The following is a 26,866-nucleotide window of genomic DNA, read 5'->3' on the forward strand; positions in this document are numbered from 1 at the left end:
TGTTTGAGGGCACCTGGTCCTTTTTATAGACATAATGAATAAGATGCTAAATAATTTGCATATATGAAAATGACTTTGCCACTTAGCCTGTGATTGCAGATGATCTAGTGTATGCTCTGTCTGCCTGCTTGGCTGACATATAAGATTGAGTGAATAGTGATTGGGATACGGTTGATGTAATAAGCAAGAAAATATATCTTTCTAAAGAATTATATAGTTTCCTAAATTCTGAAGGTGTATCATATAATGTGCTCATAATATTTAATTTTATTTCTTTTTAACTTCCCCCTTGATGCTGGACATGCCCACTATCTGGAAAGTCTTGGGGGAGGGAGCTGCTGCCATGGCCCATGGCTAGACCTTACACCTCTGGTGCTGCCCATGTGGGGCCACTAGTACAAATGTTTCCAGGGCCGCTTTTTGTTCCCAATCCGTCCCTGCTGGCATGAGTCATCTGGCAGCTCTGCTAACGTCTGGCGCCTTTTGTTTCTGAAAATGCATCTTATTTGCATTACTATGTGGCTAGGATGCACAATCAGCTTCTGCTGATTAAAATAATATGCAGCATGTCTATATTCTGTGTGCGACTGTGGCTGTATCTGCATACAAAATGCTACATTACAGTGATTTCCAGGAATGCACTGCAATGTAGTATTTCGTATGCAGATACAGCCGCAGTCACACACAGAATATAGGCATGCCGCATATCATTTTAATCAGCAGAAGTTGCTGGTGCCCCTAAGCATACCAAATGCCCTAGGCATTTGCCTAGTTTGCCTATGCCTAAGGCCGGCTCTGAGAGAGGTAATGGGAGAGACATGTATAATAACATTGGTGAATATGGGGTAGTATACTGTATAAGAGATGTGTCCTTCCTGTGAGAGAGGAGCAGAGAGGTAATGGGAGAGACGTGTATAATAACATTGGTGAATATAGTGTAGTATACTGTATAAGAGATGTGTCCTTCCTGTGAGAGAGGAGCAGAGAGGTAATGGGGGAGACGTGTATAATAACATTGGTGAATATGGTGTAGTATACTGTATAAGAGATGTGTCAGTCCTGTGAGAGAGGAGCAGAGAGGTAATGGGGGAGACGTGTATAATAACATTGGTGAATATGGTGTAGTATACTGTATAAGAGATGTGTCCTTCCTGTGAGAGAGGAGCAGAGAGGTAATGGGGGAGACGTGTATAATAACATTGGTGAATATGGTGTAGTATACTGTATAAGAGATGTGTCCTTCCTGTGAGAGAGGAGCAGAGAGGTAATGGGAGAGACATGTATAATAACATTGGTGAATATGGTGTAGTATACTGTATAAGAGATGTGTCCTTCCTGTGCGAGAGGAGCAGAGAGGTAATGGGAGAGACATGTATAATAACATTGGTGAATATGGTGTAGTATACTGTATAAGAGATGTGTCCTTCCTGTGACAGAGGAGCAGAGAGGTAATGGGGGAGACATGTATAATAACATTGGTGAATATGGTGTAGTAAACTGTATAAGAGATGTGTCAGTCCTGTGAGAGAGGAGCAGAGAGGTAATGGGGGAGACGTGTATAATAACATTGGTGAATATGGTGTAGTATACTGTATAAGAGATGTGTCCTTCCTGTGAGAGAGGAGCAGAGAGGTAATGGGGGAGACATGTATAATAACATTGGTGAATATGGTGTAGTATACTGTATAAGAGATGTGTCCTTCCTGTGACAGAGGAGCAGAGAGGTAATGGGGGAGACATGTATAATAACATTGGTGAATATGGTGTAGTATACTGTATAAGAGATGTGTCAGTCCTGTGAGAGAGGAGCAGAGAGGTAATGGGGGAGACGTGTATAATAACATTGGTGAATATGGTGTAGTATACTGTATAAGAGATGTGTCCTTCCTGTGAGAGAGGAGCAGAGAGGTAATGGGGGAGACATGTATAATAACATTGGTGAATATGGTGTAGTATACTGTATAAGAGATGTGTCCTTCCTGTGAGAGAGGAGCAGAGAGGTAATGGGAGAGACATGTATAATAACATTGGTGGATATGGTGTAGTATACTGTATAAGAGATGTGTCCTTCCTGTGAGAGAGGAGCAGAGAGGTAATGGGAGAGACGTGTATAATAACATTGGTGAATATGGGGTAGTATACTGTATAAGAGATGTGTCCTTCCTGTGAGAGAGGAGCAGAGAGGTAATGGGGGGAGACGTGTATAATAACTAGAGATGAGCGCCTGAAATTTTTCGGGTTTTGTGTTTTGGTTTTGGGTTCGGTTCCGCGGCCGTGTTTTGGGTTCGAACGCGTTTTGGCAAAACCTCACCGAATTTTTTTTGTCGGATTCGGGTGTGTTTTGGATTCGGGTGTTTTTTTCAAAAAACACTAAAAAACAGCTTAAATCATAGAATTTGGGGGTCATTTTGATCCCAAAGTATTATTAACCTCAAAAACCATAATTTACACTCATTTTCAGTCTATTCTGAATACCTCACACCTCACAATATTATTTTTAGTCCTAAAATTTGCACCGAGGTCGCTGTGTGAGTAAGATAAGCGACCCTAGTGGCCGACACAAACACCGGGCCCATCTAGGAGTGGCACTGCAGTGTCACGCAGGATGTCCCTTCCAAAAAACCCTCCCCAAACAGCACATGACGCAAAGAAAAAAAGAGGCGCAATGAGATAGCTGTGTGAGTAATATTAGCGACCCTAGTGGCCGACACAAACACCGGGCCCATCTAGGAGTGTCACTGCAGTGTCACGCAGGATGGCCCTTCCAAAAAACCCTCCCCAAACAGCACATGACGCAAAGAAAAAAAGAGGCGCAATGAGGTAGCTGTGTGAGTAAGATTAGCGACCCTAGTGGCCGACACAAACACCGGGCCCATCTAGGAGTGGCACTGCAGTGTCACGCAGGATGTCCCTTCCAAAAAACCCTCCCCAAACAGCACATGACGCAAAGAAAAAAAGAGGCGCAATGAGGTAGCTGTGTGAGTAAGATTAGCGACCCTAGTGGCCGACACAAACACCGGGCCCATCTAGGAGTGGCACTGCAGTGTCACGCAGGATGTCCCTTCCAAAAAACCCTCCCCAAACAGCACATGACGCAAAGAAAAAAAGAGGCGCAATGAGGTAGCTGACTGTGTGAGTAAGATTAGCGACCCTAGTGGCCGACACAAACACCGGGCCCATTTAGGAGTGGCACTGCAGTGTCACGCAGGATGTCCCTTCCAAAAAACCCTCCCCAATCAGCACATGATGCAAAGAAAAAGAAAAGAAAAAAGAGGTGCAAGATGGAATTGTCCTTGGGCCCTCCCACCCACCCTTATGTTGTATAAACAAAACAGGACATGCACACTTTAACCAACCCATCATTTCAGTGACAGGGTCTGCCACACGACTGTGACTGATATGACGGGTTGGTTTGGACCCCCCCCAAAAAAGAAGCAATTAATCTCTCCTTGCACAAACTGGCTCTATAGAGGCAAGATGTCCACCTCATCATCACCCTCCGATATATCACCGTGTACATCCCCCTCCTCACAGATTATCAATTCGTCCCCACTGGAATCCACCATCTCAGCTCCCTGTGTACTTTGTGGAGGCAATTGCTGCTGGTCAATGTCTCCGCGGAGGAATTGATTATAATTCATTTTAATGAACATCATCTTCTCCACATTTTCTGGATGTAACCTCGTACGCCGATTGCTGACAAGGTGAGCGGTGGCACTAAACACTCTTTCGGAGTACACACTTGTGGGAGGGCAACTTAGGTAGAATAAAGCCAGTTTGTGCAAGGGCCTCCAAATTGCCTCTTTTTCCTGCCAGTATAAGTACGGACTGTGTGACGTGCCTACTTGGATGCGGTCACTCATATAATCCTCCACCATTCTATCAATGTTGAGAGAATCATATGCAGTGACAGTAGACGACATGTCCGTAATCGTTGTCAGGTCCTTCAGTCCGGACCAGATGTCAGCATCAGCAGTCGCTCCAGACTGCCCTGCATCACCGCCAGCGGGTGGGCTCGGAATTCTGAGCCTTTTCCTCGCACCCCCAGTTGCGGGAGAATGTGAAGGAGGAGATGTTGACAGGTCGCGTTCCGCTTGACTTGACAATTTTGTCACCAGCAGGTCTTTCAACCCCAGCAGACTTGTGTCTGCCGGAAAGAGAGATCCAAGGTAGGCTTTAAATCTAGGATCGAGCACGGTGGCCAAAATGTAGTGCTCTGATTTCAACAGATTGACCACCCGTGAATCCTTGTTAAGCAAATTAAGGGCTCCATCCACAAGTCCCACATGCCTAGCGGAATCGCTCCGTGTTAGCTCCTCCTTCAATGTCTCCAGCTTCTTCTGCAAAAGCCTGATGAGGGGAATGATCTGACTCAGGCTGGCAGTGTCTGAACTGACTTCACGTGTGGCAAGTTCAAAGGGCATCAGAACCTTGCACAACGTTGAAATCATTCTCCACTGCGCTTGAGACAGGTGCATTCCACCTACTATATCGTGCTCAATTGTATAGGCTTGAATGGCCTTTTGCTGCTCCTCCAACCTCTGAAGCATATAGAGGGTTGAATTCCACCTCGTTACCACTTCTTGCTTCAGATGATGGCAGGGCAGGTTCAGTAGTTTTTGGTGGTGCTCCAGTCTTCTGTACGTGGTGCCTGTACGCCGAAAGTGTCCCGCAATTCTTCTGGCCACCGACAGCATCTCTTGCACGCCCCTGTCGTTTTTTAAAAAATTCTGCACCACCAAATTCAAGGTATGTGCAAAACATGGGACGTGCTGGAATTTGCCCATATTTAATGCACACACAATATTGCTGGCGTTGTCCGATGCCACAAATCCACAGGAGAGTCCAATTGGGGTAAGCCATTCCGCGATGATCTTCCTCAGTTGCCGTAAGAGGTTTTCAGCTGTGTGCGTATTCTGGAAAGCGGTGATACAAAGCGTAGCCTGCCTAGGAAAGAGTTGGCGTTTGCGAGATGCTGCTACTGGTGCCGCCGCTGCTGTTCTTGCGGCGGGAGTCCATACATCTACCCAGTGGGCTGTCACAGTCATATAGTCCTGACCCTGCCCTGCTCCACTTGTCCACATGTCCGTGGTTAAGTGGACATTGGGTACAACTGCATTTTTTAGGACACTGGTGAGTCTTTTTCTGACGTCCGTGTACATTCTCGGTATCGCCTGCCTAGAGAAGTGGAACCTAGATGGTATTTGGTAATGGGGGCACACTGCCTCAATAAATTGTCTAGTTCCCTGTGAACTAACGGCGGATACCGGACGCACGTCTAACACCAACATAGTTGTCAAGGCCTCAGTTATCCGCTTTGCAGTAGGATGACTGCTGTGATATTTCATCTTCCTCGCAAAGGACTGTTGAACAGTCAATTGCTTACTGGAAGTAGTACAAGTGGGCTTACGACTTCCCCTCTGGGATGACCATCGACTCCCAGCGGCAACAACAGCAGCGCCAGCAGCAGTAGGCGTTACACGCAAGGATGCATCGGAGGAATCCCAGGCAGGAGAGGACTCGTCAGAATTGCCAGTGACATGGCCTGCAGGACTATTGGCATTCCTGGGGAAGGAGGAAATTGACACTGAGGGAGTTGGTGGGGTGGTTTGCGTGAGCTTGGTTACAAGAGGAAGGGATTTACTGGTCAGTGGACTGCTTCCGCTGTCACCCAAAGTTTTTGAACTTGTCACTGACTTATTATGAATGCGCTGCAGGTGACGTATAAGGGAGGATGTTCCGAGGTGGTTAACGTCCTTACCCCTACTTATTACAGCTTGACAAAGGGAACACACGGCTTGACACCTGTTGTCCGCATTTCTGGTGAAATACCTCCACACCGAAGAGCTGATTTTTTTGGTATTTTCAGCAGGCATGTCAACGGCCATATTCCTCCCACGGACAACAGGTGTCTCCCCGGGTGCCTGACTTAAACAAACCACCTCACCATCAGAATCCTCCTGGTCAATTTCCTCCCCAGCGCCAGCAACACCCATATCCTCCTCATCCTGGTGTACTTCAACACTGACATCTTCAATCTGACTATCAGGAACTGGACTGCGGGTGCTCCTTCCAGCACTTGCAGGGGGCGTGCAAATGGTGGAAGGCGCATGCTCTTCACGTCCAGTGTTGGGAAGGTCAGGCATCGCAACCGACACAATTGGACTCTCCTTGTGGATTTGGGATTTCGAAGAATGCACAGTTCTTTGCTGTGCTGCTTTTGCCAGCTTGAGTCTTTTCATTTTTCTAGCGAGAGGCTGAGTGCTTCCATCCTCATGTGAAGCTGAACCACTAGCCATGAACATAGGCCAGGGCCTCAGCCGTTCCTTGCCACTCCGTGTGGTAAATGGCATATTGGCAAGTTTACGCTTCTCCTCCGACAATTTTATTTTAGGTTTTGGAGTCCTTTTTTTTCTGATATTTGGTGTTTTGGATTTGACATGCTCTGTACTATGACATTGGGCATCGGCCTTGGCAGACGACGTTGCTGGCATTTCATCGTCTCGGCCATGACTAGTGGCAGCAGCTTCAGCACGAGGTGGAAGTGGATCTTGATCTTTCCCTAATTTTGGAACCTCAACATTTTTGTTCTCCATATTTTAATAGGCACAACTAAAAGGCACCTCAGGTAAACAATGGAGTTGGATACTAGTAAACAATTATGGACTGCCTGCCGAGTGCAGACACAGAGGTAGCCACAGCCGTGAACTACCGTACTGTACTGTGTCTGCTGCTAATATAGACTGGTTGATAAAGAGATGTCTATGTAACTATGTATGTATAAAGAAGAAAGAATAAAAAACCACGGTTAGGTGGTATACAATTATGGACGGACTGCCTGCCGAGTGCCGACACAGAGGTAGCCACAGCCGTGAACTACCGCACTGTACTGTGTCTGCTGCTAATATATAGACTGGTTGATAAAGAGATAGTATACTCGTAACTAGTATGTATGTATAAAGAAAGAAAAAAAAACCACGGTTAGGTGGTATATACAATTATGGACGGGCTGCCGAGTGCCGACACAGAGGTAGCCACAGCCGTGAACTACCGCACTGTACTGTGTCTGCTGCTAATATAGACTGGTTGATAAAGAGATAGTATACTCGTAACTAGTATGACTATAAAGAAAGAAAAAAAAACCACGGTTAGGTGGTATATACAATTATGGACGGGCTGCCGAGTGCCGACACAGAGGTAGCCACAGCCGTGAACTACCGCACTGTACTGTGTCTGCTGCTAATATAGACTGGTTGATAAAGAGATAGTATACTCGTAACTAGTATGACTATAAAGAAAGAAAAAAAAACCACGGTTAGGTGGTATATACAATTATGGACGGGCTGCCGAGTGCCGACACAGAGGTAGCCACAGCCGTGAACTACCGCACTGTACTGTGTCTGCTGCTAATATATAGACTGGTTGATAAAGAGATAGTATACTCGTAACTAGTATGTATGTATAAAGAAAGAAAAAAAAACCACGGTTAGGTGGTATATACAATTATGGACGGGCTGCCGAGTGCCGACACAGAGGTAGCCACAGCCGTGAACTACCGCACTGTACTGTGTCTGCTGCTAATATAGACTGGTTGATAAAGAGATAGTATACTCGTAACTAGTATGTATGTATAAAGAAAGAAAAAAAAACCACGGTTAGGTGGTATATACAATTATGGACGGGCTGCCGAGTGCCGACACAGAGGTAGCCACAGCCGTGAACTACCGCACTGTACTGTGTCTGCTGCTAATATATAGACTGGTTGATAAAGAGATAGTATACTCGTAACTAGTATGTATGTATAAAGAAAGAAAAAAAAACCACGGTTAGGTGGTATATACAATTATGGACGGGCTGCCGAGTGCCGACACAGAGGTAGCCACAGCCGTGAACTACCGCACTGTACTGTGTCTGCTGCTAATATATAGACTGGTTGATAAAGAGATAGTATACTCGTAACTAGTATGTATGTATAAAGAAAGAAAAAAAAACCACGGTTAGGTGGTATATACAATTATGGACGGGCTGCCGAGTGCCGACACAGAGGTAGCCACAGCCGTGAACTACCGCACTGTACTGTGTCTGCTGCTAATATAGACTGGTTGATAAAGAGATAGTATACTACTAATATTATATATACTGGTGGTCAGGTCACTGGTCACTAGTCACACTGGCAGTGGCACTCCTGCAGCAAAAGTGTGCACTGTTTAATTTTAATATAATATTATGTACTCCTGGCTCCTGCTATAACCTATAACTGGCACTGCAGTGCTCCCCAGTCTCCCCCACAATTATAAGCTGTGTGAGCTGAGCACAGTCAGATATATATATACATTGATGCAGCACACTGGGCTGAGCAGTGCACACAGATATGGTATGTGACTGAGTCACTGTGTGTATCATTTTTTTCAGGCAGAGAACGGATATATTAAATAAAACAAACAACTGCACTGTCTGGTGGTCACTGTGGTCGTCAGTCACTAAACTCTGCACTCTCTTCTACAGTATCACAGCCTCAGGTCAATCTCTCTCTCTCTCTCTCATCCCTAATCTAAATGGAGAGGACGCCAGCCACGTCCTCTCCCTATCAATCTCAATGCACGTGTGAAAATGGCGGCGACGCGCGGCTCCTTATATAGAATCCGAGTCTCGCGAGAATCCGACAGCGTCATGATGACGTTCGGGCGCGCTCGGGTTAACCGAGCAAGGCGGGAAGATCCGAGTCGCTCGGACCCGTGAAAAAAAATATGAAGTTCGGGCGGGTTCGGATTCAGAGAAACCGAACCCGCTCATCTCTAATAATAACATTGGTGAATATGGTGTAGTATACTGTATAAGAGATGTGTCCTTCCTGTGCGAGAGGAGCAGAGAGGTAATGGGAGAGACGTGTATAATAACATTGGTGAATATGGTGTAGTATACTGTATAAGAGATGTGTCCTTCCTGTGAGAGAGGAGCAGAGAGGTAATGGGGGAGACATGTATAATAACATTGGTGAATATGGTGTAGTATACTGTATAAGAGATGTGTCCTTCCTGTGAGAGAGGAGCAGAGAGGTAATGGGGGAGACATGTATAATAACATTGGTGAATATGGTGTAGTATACTGTATAAGAGATGTGTCCTTCCTGTGAGAGAGGAGCAGAGAGGTAATGGGGGAGACGTGTATAATAACATTGGTGAATATGGTGTAGTATACTGTATAAGAGATGTGTACTTCCTGTGACAGAGGAGCAGAGAGGTGATGGGAGAGACGTGTATAATAACTAGAGATGAGCGCCTGAAATTTTTCGGGTTTTGTGTTTTGGTTTTGGGTTCGGTTCCGCGGCCGTGTTTTGGCAAAACCTCACCGAATTTTTTTTGTCGGATTCGGGTGTGTTTTGGATTCGGGTGTTTTTTTCCAAAAACACTAAAAAACAGCTTAAATCATAGAATTTGGGGGTCATTTTGATCCCAAAGTATTATTAACCTCAAAAACCATAATTTCCACTCATTTTCAGTCTATTCTGAATACCTCACACCTCACAATATTATTTTTAGTCCTAAAATTTGCACCGAGGTCGCTGTGTGAGTAAGATAAGCGACCCTAGTGGCCGACACAAACACCGGGCCCATCTAGGAGTGGCACTGCAGTGTCACGCAGGATGTCCCTTCCAAAAAACCCTCCCCAAACAGCACATGACGCAAAAAAAAAAAGAGGCGCAATGAGGTAGCTGTGTGAGTAAGATTAGCGACCCTAGTGGCCGACACAAACACCGGGCCCATCTAGGAGTGGCACTGCAGTGTCACGCAGGATGGCCCTTCCAAAAAACCCTCCCCAAACAGCACATGACGCAAAGAAAAAAAGAGGCGCAATGAGGTAGCTGTGTGAGTAAGATTAGCGACCCTAGTGGCCGACACAAACACCGGGCCCATCTAGGAGTGGCACTGCAGTGTCACGCAGGATGTCCCTTCCAAAAAACCCTCCCCAAACAGCACATGACGCAAAGAAAAAAAGAGGCGCAATGAGGTAGCTGACTGTGTGAGTAAGATTAGCGACCCTAGTGGCCGTCACAAACACCGGGCCCATCTAGGAGTGGCACTGCAGTGTCACGCAGGATGTCCCTTCCAAAAAAACCCTCCCCAATCAGCACATGATGCAAAGAAAAAGAAAAGAAAAAAGAGGTGCAAGATGGAATTGTCCTTGGGCCCTCCCACCCACCCTTATGTTGTATAAACAAAACAGGACATGCACACTTTAACCAACCCATCATTTCAGTGACAGGGTCTGCCACACGACTGTGACTGATATGACGGGTTGGTTTGGACCCCCCCCAAAAAAGAAGCAATTAATCTCTCCTTGCACAAACTGGCTCTACAGAGGCAAGATGTCCACCTCATCTTCACCCTCCGATATATCACCGTGTACATCCCCCTCCTCACAGATTATCAATTCGTCCCCACTGGAATCCACCATCTCAGCTCCCTGTGTACTTTGTGGAGGCAATTGCTGCTGGTCAATGTCTCCACGGAGGAATTGATTATAATTCATTTTAATGAACATCATCTTCTCCACATTTTCTGGATGTAACCTCGTACGCCGATTGCTGACAAGGTGAGCGGCGGCACTAAACACTCTTTCGGAGTACACACTTGTGGGAGGGCAACTTAGGTAGAATAAAGCCAGTTTGTGCAAGGGCCTCCAAATTGCCTCTTTTTCCTGCCAGTATAAGTACGGACTGTGTGACGTGCCTACTTGGATGCGGTCACTCATATAATCCTCCACCATTCTATCAATGTTGAGAGAATCATATGCAGTGACAGTAGACGACATGTCCGTAATCGTTGTCAGGTCCTTCAGTCCGGACCAGATGTCAGCATCAGCAGTCGCTCCAGACTGCCCTGCATCACCGCCAGCGGGTGGGCTCGGAATTCTGAGCCTTTTCCTCGCACCCCCAGTTGCGGGAGAATGTGAAGGAGGAGATGTTGACAGGTCGCGTTCCGCTTGACTTGACAATTTTGTCACCAGCAGGTCTTTCAACCCCAGCAGACCTGTGTCTGCCGGAAAGAGAGATCCAAGGTAGGCTTTAAATCTAGGATCGAGCACGGTGGCCAAAATGTAGTGCTCTGATTTCAACAGATTGACCACCCGTGAATCCTTGTTAAGCGAATTAAGGGCTGCATCCACAAGTCCCACATGCCTAGCGGAATCGCTCCCTTTTAGCTCCTTCTTCAATGCCTCCAGCTTCTTCTGCAAAAGCCTGATGAGGGGAATGACCTGACTCAGGCTGGCAGTGTCTGAACTGACTTCACGTGTGGCAAGTTCAAAGGGCATCAGAACCTTGCACAACGTTGAAATCATTCTCCACTGCACTTGAGACAGGTGCATTCCATCTCCTATATCGTGCTCAATTGTATAGGCTTGAATGGCCTTTTGCTGCTCCTCCAACCTCTGAAGCATATAGAGGGTTGAATTCCACCTCGTTACCACTTCTTGCTTCAGATGATGGCAGGGCAGGTTCAGTAGTTTTTGGTGGTGCTCCAGTCTTCTGTACGTGGTGCCTGTACGCCGAAAGTGTCCCGCAATTTTTCTGGCCACCGACAGCATCTCTTGCACGCCCCTGTCGTTTTTTAAAAAATTCTGCACCACCAAATTCAAGGTATGTGCAAAACATGGGACGTGCTGGAATTTGCCCATATTTAATGCACACACAATATTGCTGGCGTTGTCCGATGCCACAAATCCACAGGAGAGTCCAATTGGGGTAAGCCATTCCGCGATGATCTTCCTCAGTTGCCGTAAGAGGTTTTCAGCTGTGTGCGTATTCTGGAAAGCGGTGATACAAAGCGTAGCCTGCCTAGGAAAGAGTTGGCGTTTGCGAGATGCTGCTACTGGTGCCGCCGCTGCTGTTCTTGCGGCGGGAGTCCATACATCTACCCAGTGGGCTGTCACAGTCATATAGTCCTGACCCTGCCCTGCTCCACTTGTCCACATGTCCGTGGTTAAGTGGACATTGGGTACAACTGCATTTTTTAGGAGACTGGTGAGTCTTTTTCTGACGTCCGTGTACATTCTCGGTATCGCCTGCCTAGAGAAGTGGAACCTAGATGGTATTTGGTAACGGGGGCACACTGCCTCAATAAATTGTCTAGTTCCCTGTGAACTAACGGCGGATACCGGTCGCACGTCTAACACCAACATAGTTGTCAAGGACTCAGTTATCCGCTTTGCAGTAGGATGACTGCTGTGATATTTCATCTTCCTCGCAAAGGACTGTTGAACAGTCAATTGCTTACTGGAAGTAGTACAAGTGGGCTTACGACTTCCCCTCTGGGATGACCATCGACTCCCAGCGGCAACAACAGCAGCGCCAGCAGCAGTAGGCGTTACACGCAAGGATGCATCGGAGGAATCCCAGGCAGGAGAGGACTCGTCAGACTTGCCAGTGACATGGCCTGCAGGACTATTGGCATTCCTGGGGAAGGAGGAAATTGACACTGAGGGAGTTGGTGGGGTGGTTTGCGTGAGCTTGGTTACAAGAGGAAGGGATTTACTGGTCAGTGGACTGCTTCCGCTGTCACCCAAAGTTTTTGAACTTGTCACTGACTTATTATGAATGCGCTGCAGGTGACGTATAAGGGAGGATGTTCCGAGGTGGTTAACGTCCTTACCCCTACTTATTACAGCTTGACAAAGGGAACACACGGCTTGACACCTGTTGTCCGCATTTCTGGTGAAATACCTCCACACCGAAGAGCTGATTTTTTTGGTATTTTCACCTGGCATGTCAACGGCCATATTCCTCCCACGGACAACAGGTGTCTCCCCGGGTGCCTGACTTAAACAAACCACCTCACCATCAGAATCCTCCTGGTCAATTTCCTCCCCAGCGCCAGCAACACCCATATCCTCCTCATCCTGGTGTACTTCAACACTGACATCTTCAATCTGACTATCAGGAACTGGACTGCGGGTGCTCCTTCCAGCACTTGCAGGGGGCGTGCAAATGGTGGAAGGCGCATGCTCTTCACGTCCAGTGTTGGGAAGGTCAGGCATCGCAACCGACACAATTGGACTCTCCTTGTGGATTTGGGATTTCAAAGAACGCACAGTTCTTTGCGGTGCTTTTGCCAGCTTGAGTCTTTTCAGTTTTCTAGCGAGAGGCTGAGTGCTTCCATCCTCATGTGAAGCTGAACCACTAGCCATGAACATAGGCCAGGGCCTCAGCCGTTCCTTGCCACTCCGTGTGGTAAATGGCATATTGGCAAGTTTACGCTTCTCCTCCGACAATTTTATTTTAGGTTTTGGAGTCCTTTTTTTACTGATATTTGGTGTTTTGGTTTTGACATGCTCTGTACTATGCCATTGGGCATCGGCCTTGGCAGACGACGTTGCTGGCATTTCATCGTCTCGGCCATGACTAGTGGCAGCAGCTTCAGCACGAGGTGGAAGTGGATCTTGATCTTTCCCTAATTTTGGAACCTCAACATTTTTGTTCTCCATATTTTAATAGGCACAACTAAAAGGCACCTCAGTTAAACAATGGAGATGGATGGATTGGATACTAGTATACAATTATGGACGGGCTGCCGAGTGCCGACACAGAGGTAGCCACAGCCGTGAACTACCGCACTGTACTGTGTCTGCTGCTAATATATAGACTGGTTGATAAAGAGATAGTATACTCGTAACTAGTATGTATGTATAAAGAAAGAAAAAAAAACCACGGTTAGGTGGTATATACAATTATGGACGGGCTGCCGAGTGCCGACACAGAGGTAGCCACAGCCGTGAACTACCGCACTGTACTGTGTCTGCTGCTAATATATAGACTGGTTGATAAAGAGATAGTATACTCGTAACTAGTATGTATGTATAAAGAAAGAAAAAAAAACCACGGTTAGGTGGTATATACAATTATGGACGGGCTGCCGAGTGCCGACACAGAGGTAGCCACAGCCGTGAACTACCGCACTGTACTGTGTCTGCTGCTAATATATAGACTGGTTGATAAAGAGATAGTATACTCGTAACTAGTATGTATGTATAAAGAAAGAAAAAAAAACCACGGTTAGGTGGTATATACAATTATGGACGGGCTGCCGAGTGCCGACACAGAGGTAGCCACAGCCGTGAACTACCGCACTGTACTGTGTCTGCTGCTAATATATAGACTGGTTGATAAAGAGATAGTATACTCGTAACTAGTATGTATGTATAAAGAAAGAAAAAAAAACCACGGTTAGGTGGTATATACAATTATGGACGGGCTGCCGAGTGCCGACACAGAGGTAGCCACAGCCGTGAACTACCGCACTGTACTGTGTCTGCTGCTAATATATAGACTGGTTGATAAAGAGATAGTATACTCGTAACTAGTATGTATGTATAAAGAAAGAAAAAAAAACCACGGTTAGGTCACTGGTATATACAATTATGGACGGGCTGCCGAGTGCCGACACAGAGGTAGCCACAGCCGTGAACTACCGCACTGTACTGTGTCTGCTGCTAATATATAGACTGGTTGATAAAGAGATAGTATACTCGTAACTAGTATGTATGTATAAAGAAAGAAAAAAAAACCACGGTTAGGTCACTGGTATATACAATTATGGACGGGCTGCCGAGTGCCGACACAGAGGTAGCCACAGCCGTGAACTACCGCACTGTACTGTGTCTGCTGCTAATATATAGACTGGTTGATAAAGAGATAGTATACTCGTAACTAGTATGTATGTATAAAGAAAGAAAAAAAAACCACGGTTAGGTGGTATATACAATTATGGACGGGCTGCCGAGTGCCGACACAGAGGTAGCCACAGCCGTGAACTACCGCACTGTACTGTGTCTGCTGCTAATATATAGACTGGTTGATAAAGAGATAGTATACTCGTAACTAGTATGTATGTATAAAGAAAGAAAAAAAAACCACGGTTAGGTGGTATATACAATTATGGACGGGCTGCCGAGTGCCGACACAGAGGTAGCCACAGCCGTGAACTACCGCACTGTACTGTGTCTGCAGCTAATATATAGACTGGTTGATAAAGAGATAGTATACTCGTAACTAGTATGTATGTATAAAGAAAGAAAAAAAAACCACGGTTAGGTGGTATATACAATTATGGACGGGCTGCCGAGTGCCGACACAGAGGTAGCCACAGCCGTGAACTACCGCACTGTACTGTGTCTGCTGCTAATATATAGACTGGTTGATAAAGAGATAGTATACTCGTAACTAGTATGTATGTATAAAGAAAGAAAAAAAAACCACGGTTAGGTGGTATATACAATTATGGACGGGCTGCCGAGTGCCGACACAGAGGTAGCCACAGCCGTGAACTACCGCACTGTACTGTGTCTGCTGCTAATATATAGACTGGTTGATAAAGAGATAGTATACTCGTAACTAGTATGTATGTATAAAGAAAGAAAAAAAAACCACGGTTAGGTCACTGGTATATACAATTATGGACGGGCTGCCGAGTGCCGACACAGAGGTAGCCACAGCCGTGAACTACCGCACTGTACTGTGTCTGCTGCTAATATATAGACTGGTTGATAAAGAGATAGTATACTCGTAACTAGTATGTATGTATAAAGAAAGAAAAAAAAACCACGGTTAGGTCACTGGTATATACAATTATGGACGGGCTGCCGAGTGCCGACACAGAGGTAGCCACAGCCGTGAACTACCGCACTGTACTGTGTCTGCTGCTAATATATAGACTGGTTGATAAAGAGATAGTATACTCGTAACTAGTATGTATGTATAAAGAAAGAAAAAAAAACCACGGTTAGGTGGTATATACAATTATGGACGGGCTGCCGAGTGCCGACACAGAGGTAGCCACAGCCGTGAACTACCGCACTGTACTGTGTCTGCTGCTAATATATAGACTGGTTGATAAAGAGATAGTATACTCGTAACTAGTATGTATGTATAAAGAAAGAAAAAAAAACCACGGTTAGGTGGTATATACAATTATGGACGGGCTGCCGAGTGCCGACACAGAGGTAGCCACAGCCGTGAACTACCGCACTGTACTGTGTCTGCAGCTAATATATAGACTGGTTGATAAAGAGATAGTATACTCGTAACTAGTATGTATGTATAAAGAAAGAAAAAAAAACCACGGTTAGGTGGTATATACAATTATGGACGGGCTGCCGAGTGCCGACACAGAGGTAGCCACAGCCGTGAACTACCGCACTGTACTGTGTCTGCTGCTAATATATAGACTGGTTGATAAAGAGATAGTATACTCGTAACTAGTATGTATGTATAAAGAAAGAAAAAAAAACCACGGTTAGGTGGTATATACAATTATGGACGGGCTGCCGAGTGCCGACACAGAGGTAGCCACAGCCGTGAACTACCGCACTGTACTGTGTCTGCTGCTAATATATAGACTGGTTGATAAAGAGATAGTATACTCGTAACTAGTATGTATGTATAAAGAAAGAAAAAAAAACCACGGTTAGGTCACTGGTATATACAATTATGGACGGGCTGCCGAGTGCCGACACAGAGGTAGCCACAGCCGTGAACTACCGCACTGTACTGTGTCTGCTGCTAATATAGACTGGTTGATAAAGAGATAGTATACTACTAATATTATATACTGGTGGTCAGGTCACTGGTCACTAGTCACACTGGCAGTGGCACTCCTGCAGCAAAAGTGTGCACTGTTTAATTTTAATATAATATTATGTACTCCTGGCTCCTGCTATAACCTATAACTGGCACTGCAGTAGTGCTCCCCAGTCTCCCCCACAATTATAAGCTGTGTGAGCTGAGCAGTCAGACAGATATATAATATATATAGATGATGCAGCACACTGGCCTGAGCCTGAGCAGTGCACACAGATATGGTATGTGACTGAGTCACTGTGTGCTGTGTATCGCTTTTTTCAGGCAGAGAAACGGATTATAAATAAAAGTGGTGGTCACTGGTCACTATCAGCAAAACTCTGCACTGTACACTACTGAGTACTCCTAATGCTCCCCAAAATTAGTAAATCAAGTGTCTAAACGGAGAGGACGCCAGCCACGTCCTCTCCCTATCAATCTCAATGCACGTGTGAAAATGGCGGCGACGCGCGGCTCCTTATATAGAATCCGAGTCTCGCGATAGAATCCGAGCCTCGCGAGAATCCGACAGCGTCATGATGACGTTCGGGCGCGCTCGGGTTAACCGAGCAAGGCGGGAAGATCCGAGTCGCTCGGACCCGTGAAAAAAAACATGAAGTTCTGGCGGGTTCGGATTCAGAGAAACCGAACCCGCTCATCTCTAATAATAACATTGGTGAATATGGTGTAGTATACTATATAAGAGATGTGTCCTTCCTGTGAGAGAGGAGCAGAGAGGTAATGGGAGAGACGTGTATAATAACATTGGTGAATATGGTGTAGAATACTATATAAGAGATGTGTCCTTCCTGTGACAGAGGAGCAGAGAGGTAATGGGAGAGACATGTATAATAACACATACCCTCCAACATTTTACACAGAAAAATCGGTACAAATCCGAAAAAGGGGCGCGGCCGCGTGTAAAGGGGGCGTGGCCATGCCCCTTTTCCTATACTTTCAATGGAAGTTTGGAGAGGCAAAAATCGGTACAGACCATGAAAAAAAGGTACTGTACCTATTAAAAAGGTACAGTTGGAGGGTATGATAACATTGGTGAATATGGTGTAGTATACTGTATAAGAGATGTGTCCTTCCTGTGAGAGAGGAGCAGAGAGGTAATGGGAGAGACGTGTATAATAACATTGGTGAATATGGTGTAGTATACTGTATAAGAGATGTGTCCTTCCTGTGAGAGAGGAGCAGAGAGGTAATGGGAGAGACGTGTATAATAACATTGGTGAATATGGTGTAGTATTAGAGATGAGCGGGTTCGGTTTCTTTGAATCCGAACCCGCACGAACTTCACTTTTTTTTTCACGGGTCCGAGCGACTCGGATCTTCCCGCCTTGCTCGGTTAACCCGAGCGCGCACCGAACGTCATCATGACGCTGTCGGATTCTCGCGAGACTCGGATTCTATATAAGGAGCCGCGCGTCGCCGCCATTTTCACACGTGCATTGAGATTGATAGGGAGAGACGTGGCTGGCGTCCTCTCCATTAGAATAGATTAGAAGAGAGAGAGAGAGAGATTGTGCAGACAGAGTTTACCACAGTGACCAGTGCAGTTGTTGTTAAGTTAACTTTTATTTAATATATCCGTTCTCTGCTATATCCGTTCTCTGCCTGAAAAAAACGATACACAGCAGTCACACAGTGTGACTCAGTCTGTGTGCACTCAGCTCAGCCCAGTGTGCTGCACATCAATGTATAAAAGCTTATAATAATTGTGGGGGAGACTGGGGAGCACTGCAGGTTGTTATAGCAGGAGCCAGGAGTACATAATATTATATTAATTTAAAATTAAACAGTGCACACTTTTGCTGCAGGAGTGCCACTGCCAGTGTGACTAGTGGTGACCAGTGCCTGACCACCAGTATAGTAGTATATTGTTGTATACTATCTCTTTATCAACCAGTCTATATTAGCAGCAGACACAGTACAGTGCGGTAGTTCACGGCTGTGGCTACCTCTGTGTCGGCAGTCGGCACTCGGCAGGCAGTCCGTCCATCCATAATTGTATAATTATATACCACCTAACCGTGGTATTTTTTTTTTCTTTCTTTATACCGTCGTCATAGTCATACTAGTTGTTACGAGTATACTACTATCTCTTTATCAACCAGTGTACAGTGCGGTAGTTCACGGCTGTGGCTACCTCTGTGTCGGCAGTCGGCAGCAGTCCGTCCATCCATAATTGTATTATTATAATATATACCACCTAACCGTGGTTTTTTTTTCATTCTTTATACCGTCATAGTGTCATACTAGTTGTTACGAGTATACTACTATCTCTTTATCAACCAGTGTACAGTGCGGTAGTTCACAGCTGTGGCTACCTCTGTGTCGGCAGTCGGCAGGCAGTCCGTCCATCCATAATTGTATTATAATATATACCACCTAACCGTGGTTTTTTTTTCATTCTTTATACCGTCATAGTGTCATACTAGTTGTTACGAGTATACTACTATCTCTTTATCAACCAGTGTACAGTGCGGTAGTTCACGGCTGTGGCTACCTCTGTGTCGGCAGTCGGCAGGCAGTCCGTCCATCCATAATTGTATTATAATATATACCACCTAACCGTGGTTTTTTTTTCATTCTTTATACCGTCATAGTCAGTCATACTAGTTGTTACGAGTATACTACTATCTCTTTATCAACCAGTGTACAGTGCGGTAGTTCACGGCTGTGGCTACCTCTGTGTCGGCACTCGGCAGGCAGTCCGTCCATCCATAATTGTATTATAATATATACCACCTAACCGTGGTTTTTTTTTCATTCTTTATACCGTCATAGTGTCATACTAGTTGTTACGAGTATACTACTATCTCTTTATCAACCAGTGTACAGTGCGGTAGTTCACGGCTGTGGCTACCTCTGTGTCGGCAGTCGGCAGGCAGTCCGTCCATCCATAATTGTATTATAATATATACCACCTAACCGTGGTTTTTTTTTCATTCTTTATACCGTCATAGTGTCATACTAGTTGTTACGAGTATACTACTATCTCTTTATCAACCAGTGTACAGTGCGGTAGTTCACGGCTGTGGCTACCTCTGTGTCGGCAGTCGGCAGGCAGTCCGTCCATCCATAATTGTATTGTAATATATACCACCTAACCGTGGTTTTTTTTTCATTCTTTATACCGTCATAGTCAGTCATACTAGTTGTTACGAGTATACTACTATCTCTTTATCAACCAGTGTACAGTGCGGTAGTTCACGGCTGTGGCTACCTCTGTGTCGGAACTCGGCAGGCAGTCCGTCCATCCATAATTGTATTACAATATATACCACCTAACCGTGGTTTTTTTTTTCATTCTTTATACCGTCATAGTCAGTCATACTAGTTGTTACGAGTATACTACTATCTCTTTATCAACCAGTGTACAGTGCGGTAGTTCACGGCTGTGGCTACCTCTGTGTCGGCACTCGGCAGGCAGTCCGTCCATCCATTATTGTATTACAATATATACCACCTAACCGTGGTTTTTTTTTCATTCTTTATACCGTCATAGTCAGTCATACTAGTTGTTACGAGTATACTACTATCTCTTTATCAACCAGTGTACAGTGCGGTAGTTCACGGCTGTGGCTACCTCTGTGTCGGAACTCGGCAGGCAGTCCGTCCATCCATAATTGTATTACAATATATACCACCTAACCGTGGTTTTTTTTTCATTCTTTATACCGTCATAGTCAGTCATACTAGTTGTTACGAGTATACTACTATCTCTTTATCAACCAGTGTACAGTGCGGTAGTTCACGGCTGTGGCTACCTCTGTGTCGGAACTCGGCAGGCAGTCCGTCCATCCATAATTGTATTATTATAATATATACCACCTAACCGTGGTTTTTTTTTCATTCTTTATACCGTCATAGTGTCATACTAGTTGTTACGAGTATACTACTATCTCTTTATCAACCAGTGTACAGTGCGGTAGTTCACGGCTGTGGCTACCTCTGTGTCGGCAGTCGGCAGGCAGTCCGTCCATCATAATTGTATTATAATATATACCACCTAACCGTGGTTTTTTTTTCATTCTTTATACGTCATAGTCAGTCATACTAGTTGTTACGAGTATACTACTATCTCTTTATCAACCAGTGTACAGTGCGGTAGTTCACGGCTGTGGCTACCTCTGTGTCGGCACTCGGCAGGCAGTCCGTCCATCCATAATTGTATTACAATATATACCACCTAACCGTGGTTTTTTTATACCACCTAACCGTGGCAGTCCGTCCATAATTGTATACTAGTATCCAATCCATCCATCTCCATTGTTTACCTGAGGTGCCTTTTAGTTCTGCCTATAAAATATGGAGAACAAAAAAGTTGAGGTTCCAAAATTAGGGAAAGATCAAGATCCACTTCCACCTCGTGCTGAAGCTGCTGCCACTAGTCATGGCCGAGACGATGAAATGCCAGCAACGTCGTCTGCCAAGGCCGATGCCCAATGTCATAGTACAGAGCATGTCAAATCCAAAACACCAAATATCAGAAAAAAAAGGACTCCAAAACCTAAAATAAAATTGTCGGAGGAGAAGCGTAAACTTGCCAATATGCCATTTACCACACGGAGTGGCAAGGAACGGCTGAGGCCCTGGCCTATGTTCATGGCTAGTGGTTCAGCTTCACATGAGGATGGAAGCACTCAGCCTCTCGCTAGAAAACTGAAAAGACTCAAGCTGGCAAAAGCACCGCAAAGAACTGTGCGTTCTTTGAAATCCCAAATCCACAAGGAGAGTCCAATTGTGTCGTTTGCGATGCCTGACCTTCCCAACACTGGACGTGAAGAGCATGCGCCTTCCACTATTTGCATGCCCCCTGCAAGTGCTGGAAGGAGCACCCGCAGTCCAGTTCCTGATAGTCAGATTGAAGATGTCAGTGTTGAAGTACACCAGGATGAGGAGGATATGGGTGTTGCTGGCGCTGGGGAGGAAATTGACCAGGAGGATTCTGATGGTGAGGTGGTTTGTTTAAGTCAGGCACCCGGGGAGACACCTGTTGTCCGTGGGAGGAATATGGCCGTTGACATGCCAGGTGAAAATACCAAAAAAATCAGCTCTTCGGTGTGGAGGTATTTCACCAGAAATGCGGACAACAGGTGTCAAGCCGTGTGTTCCCTTTGTCAAGCTGTAATAAGTAGGGGTAAGGACGTTAACCACCTCGGAACATCCTCCCTTATACGTCACCTGCAGCGCATTCATAATAAGTCAGTGACAAGTTCAAAAACTTTGGGTGACAGCGGAAGCAGTCCACTGACCAGTAAATCCCTTCCTCTTGTAACCAAGCTCACGCAAACCACCCCACCAACTCCCTCAGTGTCAATTTCCTCCTTCCCCAGGAATGCCAATAGTCCTGCAGGCCATGTCACTGGCAAGTCTGACGAGTCCTCTCCTGCCTGGGATTCCTCCGATGCATCCTTGCGTGTAACGCCTACTGCTGCTGGCGCTGCTGTTGTTGCCGCTGGGAGTCGATGGTCATCCCAGAGGGGAAGTCGTAAGCCCACTTGTACTACTTCCAGTAAGCAATTGACTGTTCAACAGTCCTTTGCGAGGAAGATGAAATATCACAGCAGTCATCCTACTGCAAAGCGGATAACTGAGGCCTTGGCATCCTGGGTGGTGAGAAACGTGGTTCCGGTATCCATCATTACTGCAGAGCCAACTAGAGACTTGTTGGAGGTACTGTGTCCCCGGTACCAAATACCATCTAGGTTCCATTTCTCTAGGCAGGCGATACCGAAAATGTACACAGACCTCAGAAAAAGAGTCACCAGTGTCCTAAAAAATGCAGCTGTACCCAATGTCCACTTAACCACGGACATGTGGACAAGTGGAGCAGGGCAGGGTCAGGACTATATGACTGTGACAGCCCACTGGGTAGATGTATGGACTCCCGCCGCAAGAACAGCAGCGGCGGCACCAGTAGCAGCATCTCGCAAACGCCAACTCTTTCCTAGGCAGGCTACGCTTTGTATCACCGCTTTCCAGAATACGCACACAGCTGAAAACCTCTTACGGCAACTGAGGAAGATCATCGCGGAATGGCTTACCCCAATTGGACTCTCCTGTGGATTTGTGGCATCGGACAACGCCAGCAATATTGTGTGTGCATTAAATCTGGGCCAATTCCAGCACGTCCCATGTTTTGCACATACCTTGAATTTGGTGGTGCAGAATTTTTTAAAAAACGACAGGGGCGTGCAAGAGATGCTGTCGGTGGCCAGAAGAATTGCGGGACACTTTCGGCGTACAGGCACCACGTACAGAAAACAGGAGCACCACCAAAAACTACTGAACCTGCCCTGCCATCATCTGAAGCAAGAAGTGGTAACGAGGTGGAATTCAACCCTCTATATGCTTCAGAGGTTGGAGGAGCAGCAAAAGGCCATTCAAGCCTATACAATTGAGCACGATATAGTAGGTGGAATGCACCTGTCTCAAGTGCAGTGGAGAATGATTTCAACGTTGTGCAAGGTTCTGATGCCCTTTGAACTTGCCACACGTGAAGTCAGTTCAGACACTGCCAGCCTGAGTCAGGTCATTCCCCTCATCAGGCTTTTGCAGAAGAAGCTGGAGGCATTGAAGGAGGAGCTAACACGGAGCGATTCCGCTAGGCATGTGGGACTTGTGGATGCAGCCCTTAATTCGCTTAACAAGGATTCACGGGTGGTCAATCTGTTGAAATCAGAGCACTACATTTTGGCCACCGTGCTCGATCCTAGATTTAAAGCCTACCTTGGATCTCTCTTTCCGGCAGACACAGGTCTGCTGGGGTTGAAAGACCTGCTGGTGACAAAATTGTCAAGTCAAGCGGAACGCGACCTGTCAACATCTCCTCCTTCACATTCTCCCGCAACTGGGGGTGCGAGGAAAAGGCTCAGAATTCCGAGCCCACCCGCTGGCGGTGATGCAGGGCAGTCTGGAGCGACTGCTGATGCTGACATCTGGTCCGGACTGAAGGACCTGACAACGATTACGGACATGTCGTCTACTGTCACTGCATATGATTCTCTCAACATTGATAGAATGGTGGAGGATTATATGAGTGACCGCATCCAAGTAGGCACGTCACACAGTCCGTACTTATACTGGCAGGAAAAAGAGGCAATTTGGAGGCCCTTGCACAAACTGGCTTTATTCTACCTAAGTTGCCCTCCCACAAGTGTGTACTCCGAAAGAGTGTTTAGTGCCGCCGCTCACCTTGTCAGCAATCGGCGTACGAGGTTACATCCAGAAAATGTGGAGAAGATGATGTTCATTAAAATGAATTATAATCAATTCCTCCGCGGAGACATTGACCAGCAGCAATTGCCTCCACAAAGTACACAGGGAGCTGAGATGGTGGATTCCAGTGGGGACGGGGACGAATTGATAATCTGTGAGGAGGGGGATGTACACGGTGATATATCGGAGGGTGAAGATGAGGTGGACATCTTGCCTCTGTAGAGCCAGTTTGTGCAAGGAGAGATTAATTGCTTCTTTTTTGGGGGGGGTCCAAACCAACCCGTCATATCAGTCACAGTCGTGTGGCAGACCCTGTCACTGAAATGATGGGTTGGTTAAAGTGTGCATGTCCTGTTTTGTTTATACAACATAAGGGTGGGTGGGAGGGCCCAAGGATAATTCCATCTTGCACCTCCTTTTTCTTTTCTTTTTCTTTGCATCATGTGCTGATTGGGGAGGGTTTTTTGGAAGGGACATCCTGCGTGACACTGCAGTGCCACTCCTAGATGTGCCCGGTGTTTGTGTCGGCCACTAGGGTCGCTAATCTTACTCACACAGCTACCTCATTGCGCCTCTTTTTTTCTTTGCGTCATGTGCTGTTTGGGGAGGGTTTTTTGGAAGGGACATCCTGCGTGACACTGCAGTGCCACTCCTAGATGTGCCCGGTGTTTGTGTCGGCCACTAGGGTCGCTAATCTTACTCACACAGCTACCTCATTGCGCCTCTTTTTTTCTTTGCGTCATGTGCTGTTTGGGGAGGGTTTTTTGGAAGGGACATCCTGCGTGACACTGCAGTGCCACTCCTAGATGGGCCCGGTGTTTGTGTCGGCCACTAGGGTCGCTTATCTTACTCACACAGCGACCTCGGTGCAAATTTTAGGACTAAAAATAATATTGTGAGGTGTGAGGTATTCAGAATAGACTGAAAATGAGTGTAAATTATGGTTTTTGAGGTTAATAATACTTTGGGATCAAAATGACCCCCAAATTCTATGATTTAAGCTGTTTTTTAGTGTTTTTGGAAAAAAACACCCGAATCCAAAACACACCCGAATCCGACAAAAATAATTCGGTGAGGTTTTGCCAAAACGCGTTCGAACCCAAAACACGGCCGCGGAACCGAACCCAAAACCAAAACACAAAACCCGAAAAATTTCAGGCGCTCATCTATATGTAGTATACTGTATAAGAGATGTGTCCTTCCTGTGACAGAGGAGCAGAGAGGTAATGGGGGGAGACGTGTATAATAACATTGGTGGATATGGGGTAGTATACTGTATAAGAGATGTGTCCTTCCTGTGAGAGAGGAGCAGAGAGGTAATGGGGGGAGACGTGTATAATAACATTGGTGGATATGGGGTAGTATACTGTATAAGAGATGTGTCCTTCCTGTGAGAGAGGAGCAGAGAGGTAATGGGGGAGACATGTATAATAACATTGGTGAATATGGTGTAGTATACTGTATAAGAGATGTGTCCTTCCTGTGAGAGAGGAGCAGAGAGGTAATGGGAGAGACGTGTATAATAACATTGGTGAATATGGTGTAGTATACTGTATAAGAGATGTGTCCTTCCTGTGAGAGAGGAGCAGAGAGGTAATGGGAGAGACGTGTATAATAACATTGGTGAATATGGTGTAGTATACTGTATAAGAGATGTGTCCTTCCTGTGAGAGAGGAGCAGAGAGGTAATGGGGGAGACGTGTATAATAACATTGGTGAATATGGTGTAGTATACTGTATAAGAGATGTGTCCTTCCTGTGACAGAGGAGCAGAGAGGTGATGGGAGAGACGTGAATAATAACATTGGTGAATATGGTGTAGTATACTATATAAGAGATGTGTCCTTCCTGCGAGAGAGGAGCAGAGAGGTAATGGGAGAGACGTGTATAATAACATTGGTGAATATGGTGTAGAATACTATATAAGAGATGTGTCCTTCCTGTGACAGAGGAGCAGAGAGGTAATGGGAGAGACATGTATAATAACACATACCCTCCAACATTTTACACAGAAAAATCGGTACAAATCCGAAAAAGGGGCGTGGCCGCGTGTAAAGGGGGCGTGGCCATGCCCCTTTTCCTATACTTTCAATGGAAGTTTGGAGAGGCAAAAATCGGTACAGACCATGAAAAAAAGGTACTGTACCTATTAAAAAGGTACAGTTGGAGGGTATGATAACATTGGTGAATATGGTGTAGTATACTGTATAAGAGATGTGTCCTTCCTGTGAGAGAGGAGCAGAGAGGTAATGGGAGAGACGTGTATAATAACATTGGTGAATATGGTGTAGTATACTGTATAAGAGATGTGTCCTTCCTGTGAGAGAGGAGCAGAGAGGTAATGGGAGAGACGTGTATAATAACATTGGTGAATATGGTGTAGTATACTGTATAAGAGATGTGTACTTCCTGTGACAGAGGAGCAGAGAGGTAATGGGGGGAGACGTGTATAATAACATTGGTGGATATGGGGTAGTATACTGTATAAGAGATGTGTCCTTCCTGTGAGAGAGGAGCAGAGAGGTAATGGGGGGAGACGTGTATAATAACATTGGTGGATATGGTGTAGTATACTGTATAAGAGATGTGTCCTTCCTGTGAGAGAGGAGCAGAGAGGTAATGGGGGGAGACGTGTATAATAACATTGGTGAATATGGTGTAGTATACTGTATAAGAGATGTGTCCTTCCTGTGCGAGAGGAGCAGAGAGGTAATGGGAGAGACGTGTATAATAACATTGGTGAATATGGTGTAGTATACTGTATAAGAGATGTGTCCTTCCTGTGAGAGAGGAGCAGAGAGGTAATGGGGGAGACATGTATAATAACATTGGTGAATATGGTGTAGTATACTGTATAAGAGATGTGTCCTTCCTGTGAGAGAGGAGCAGAGAGGTAATGGGGGAGACATGTATAATAACATTGGTGAATATGGTGTAGTATACTGTATAAGAGATGTGTCCTTCCTGTGAGAGAGGAGCAGAGAGGTAATGGGAGAGACGTGTATAATAACATTGGTGAAT

At 45.8% G+C, this 26,866-nt stretch overlaps 1 protein-coding gene across 1 annotated transcript in view; it reads left to right on the plus strand.

The window, feature by feature from the left end:
- The window catches only part of LOC134966067 (carcinoembryonic antigen-related cell adhesion molecule 8-like), a 176,062-nt gene that overhangs the window by 88,461 nt on the left and 60,735 nt on the right, over positions 1 to 26,866 (plus strand). The gene's annotated exons all lie outside the window — the stretch shown is intronic.

This window comes from Pseudophryne corroboree, chromosome 10, assembly GCF_028390025.1.
Source record: "Pseudophryne corroboree isolate aPseCor3 chromosome 10, aPseCor3.hap2, whole genome shotgun sequence".
Classification (NCBI taxonomy): Eukaryota; Metazoa; Chordata; class Amphibia; order Anura; family Myobatrachidae; genus Pseudophryne; species Pseudophryne corroboree.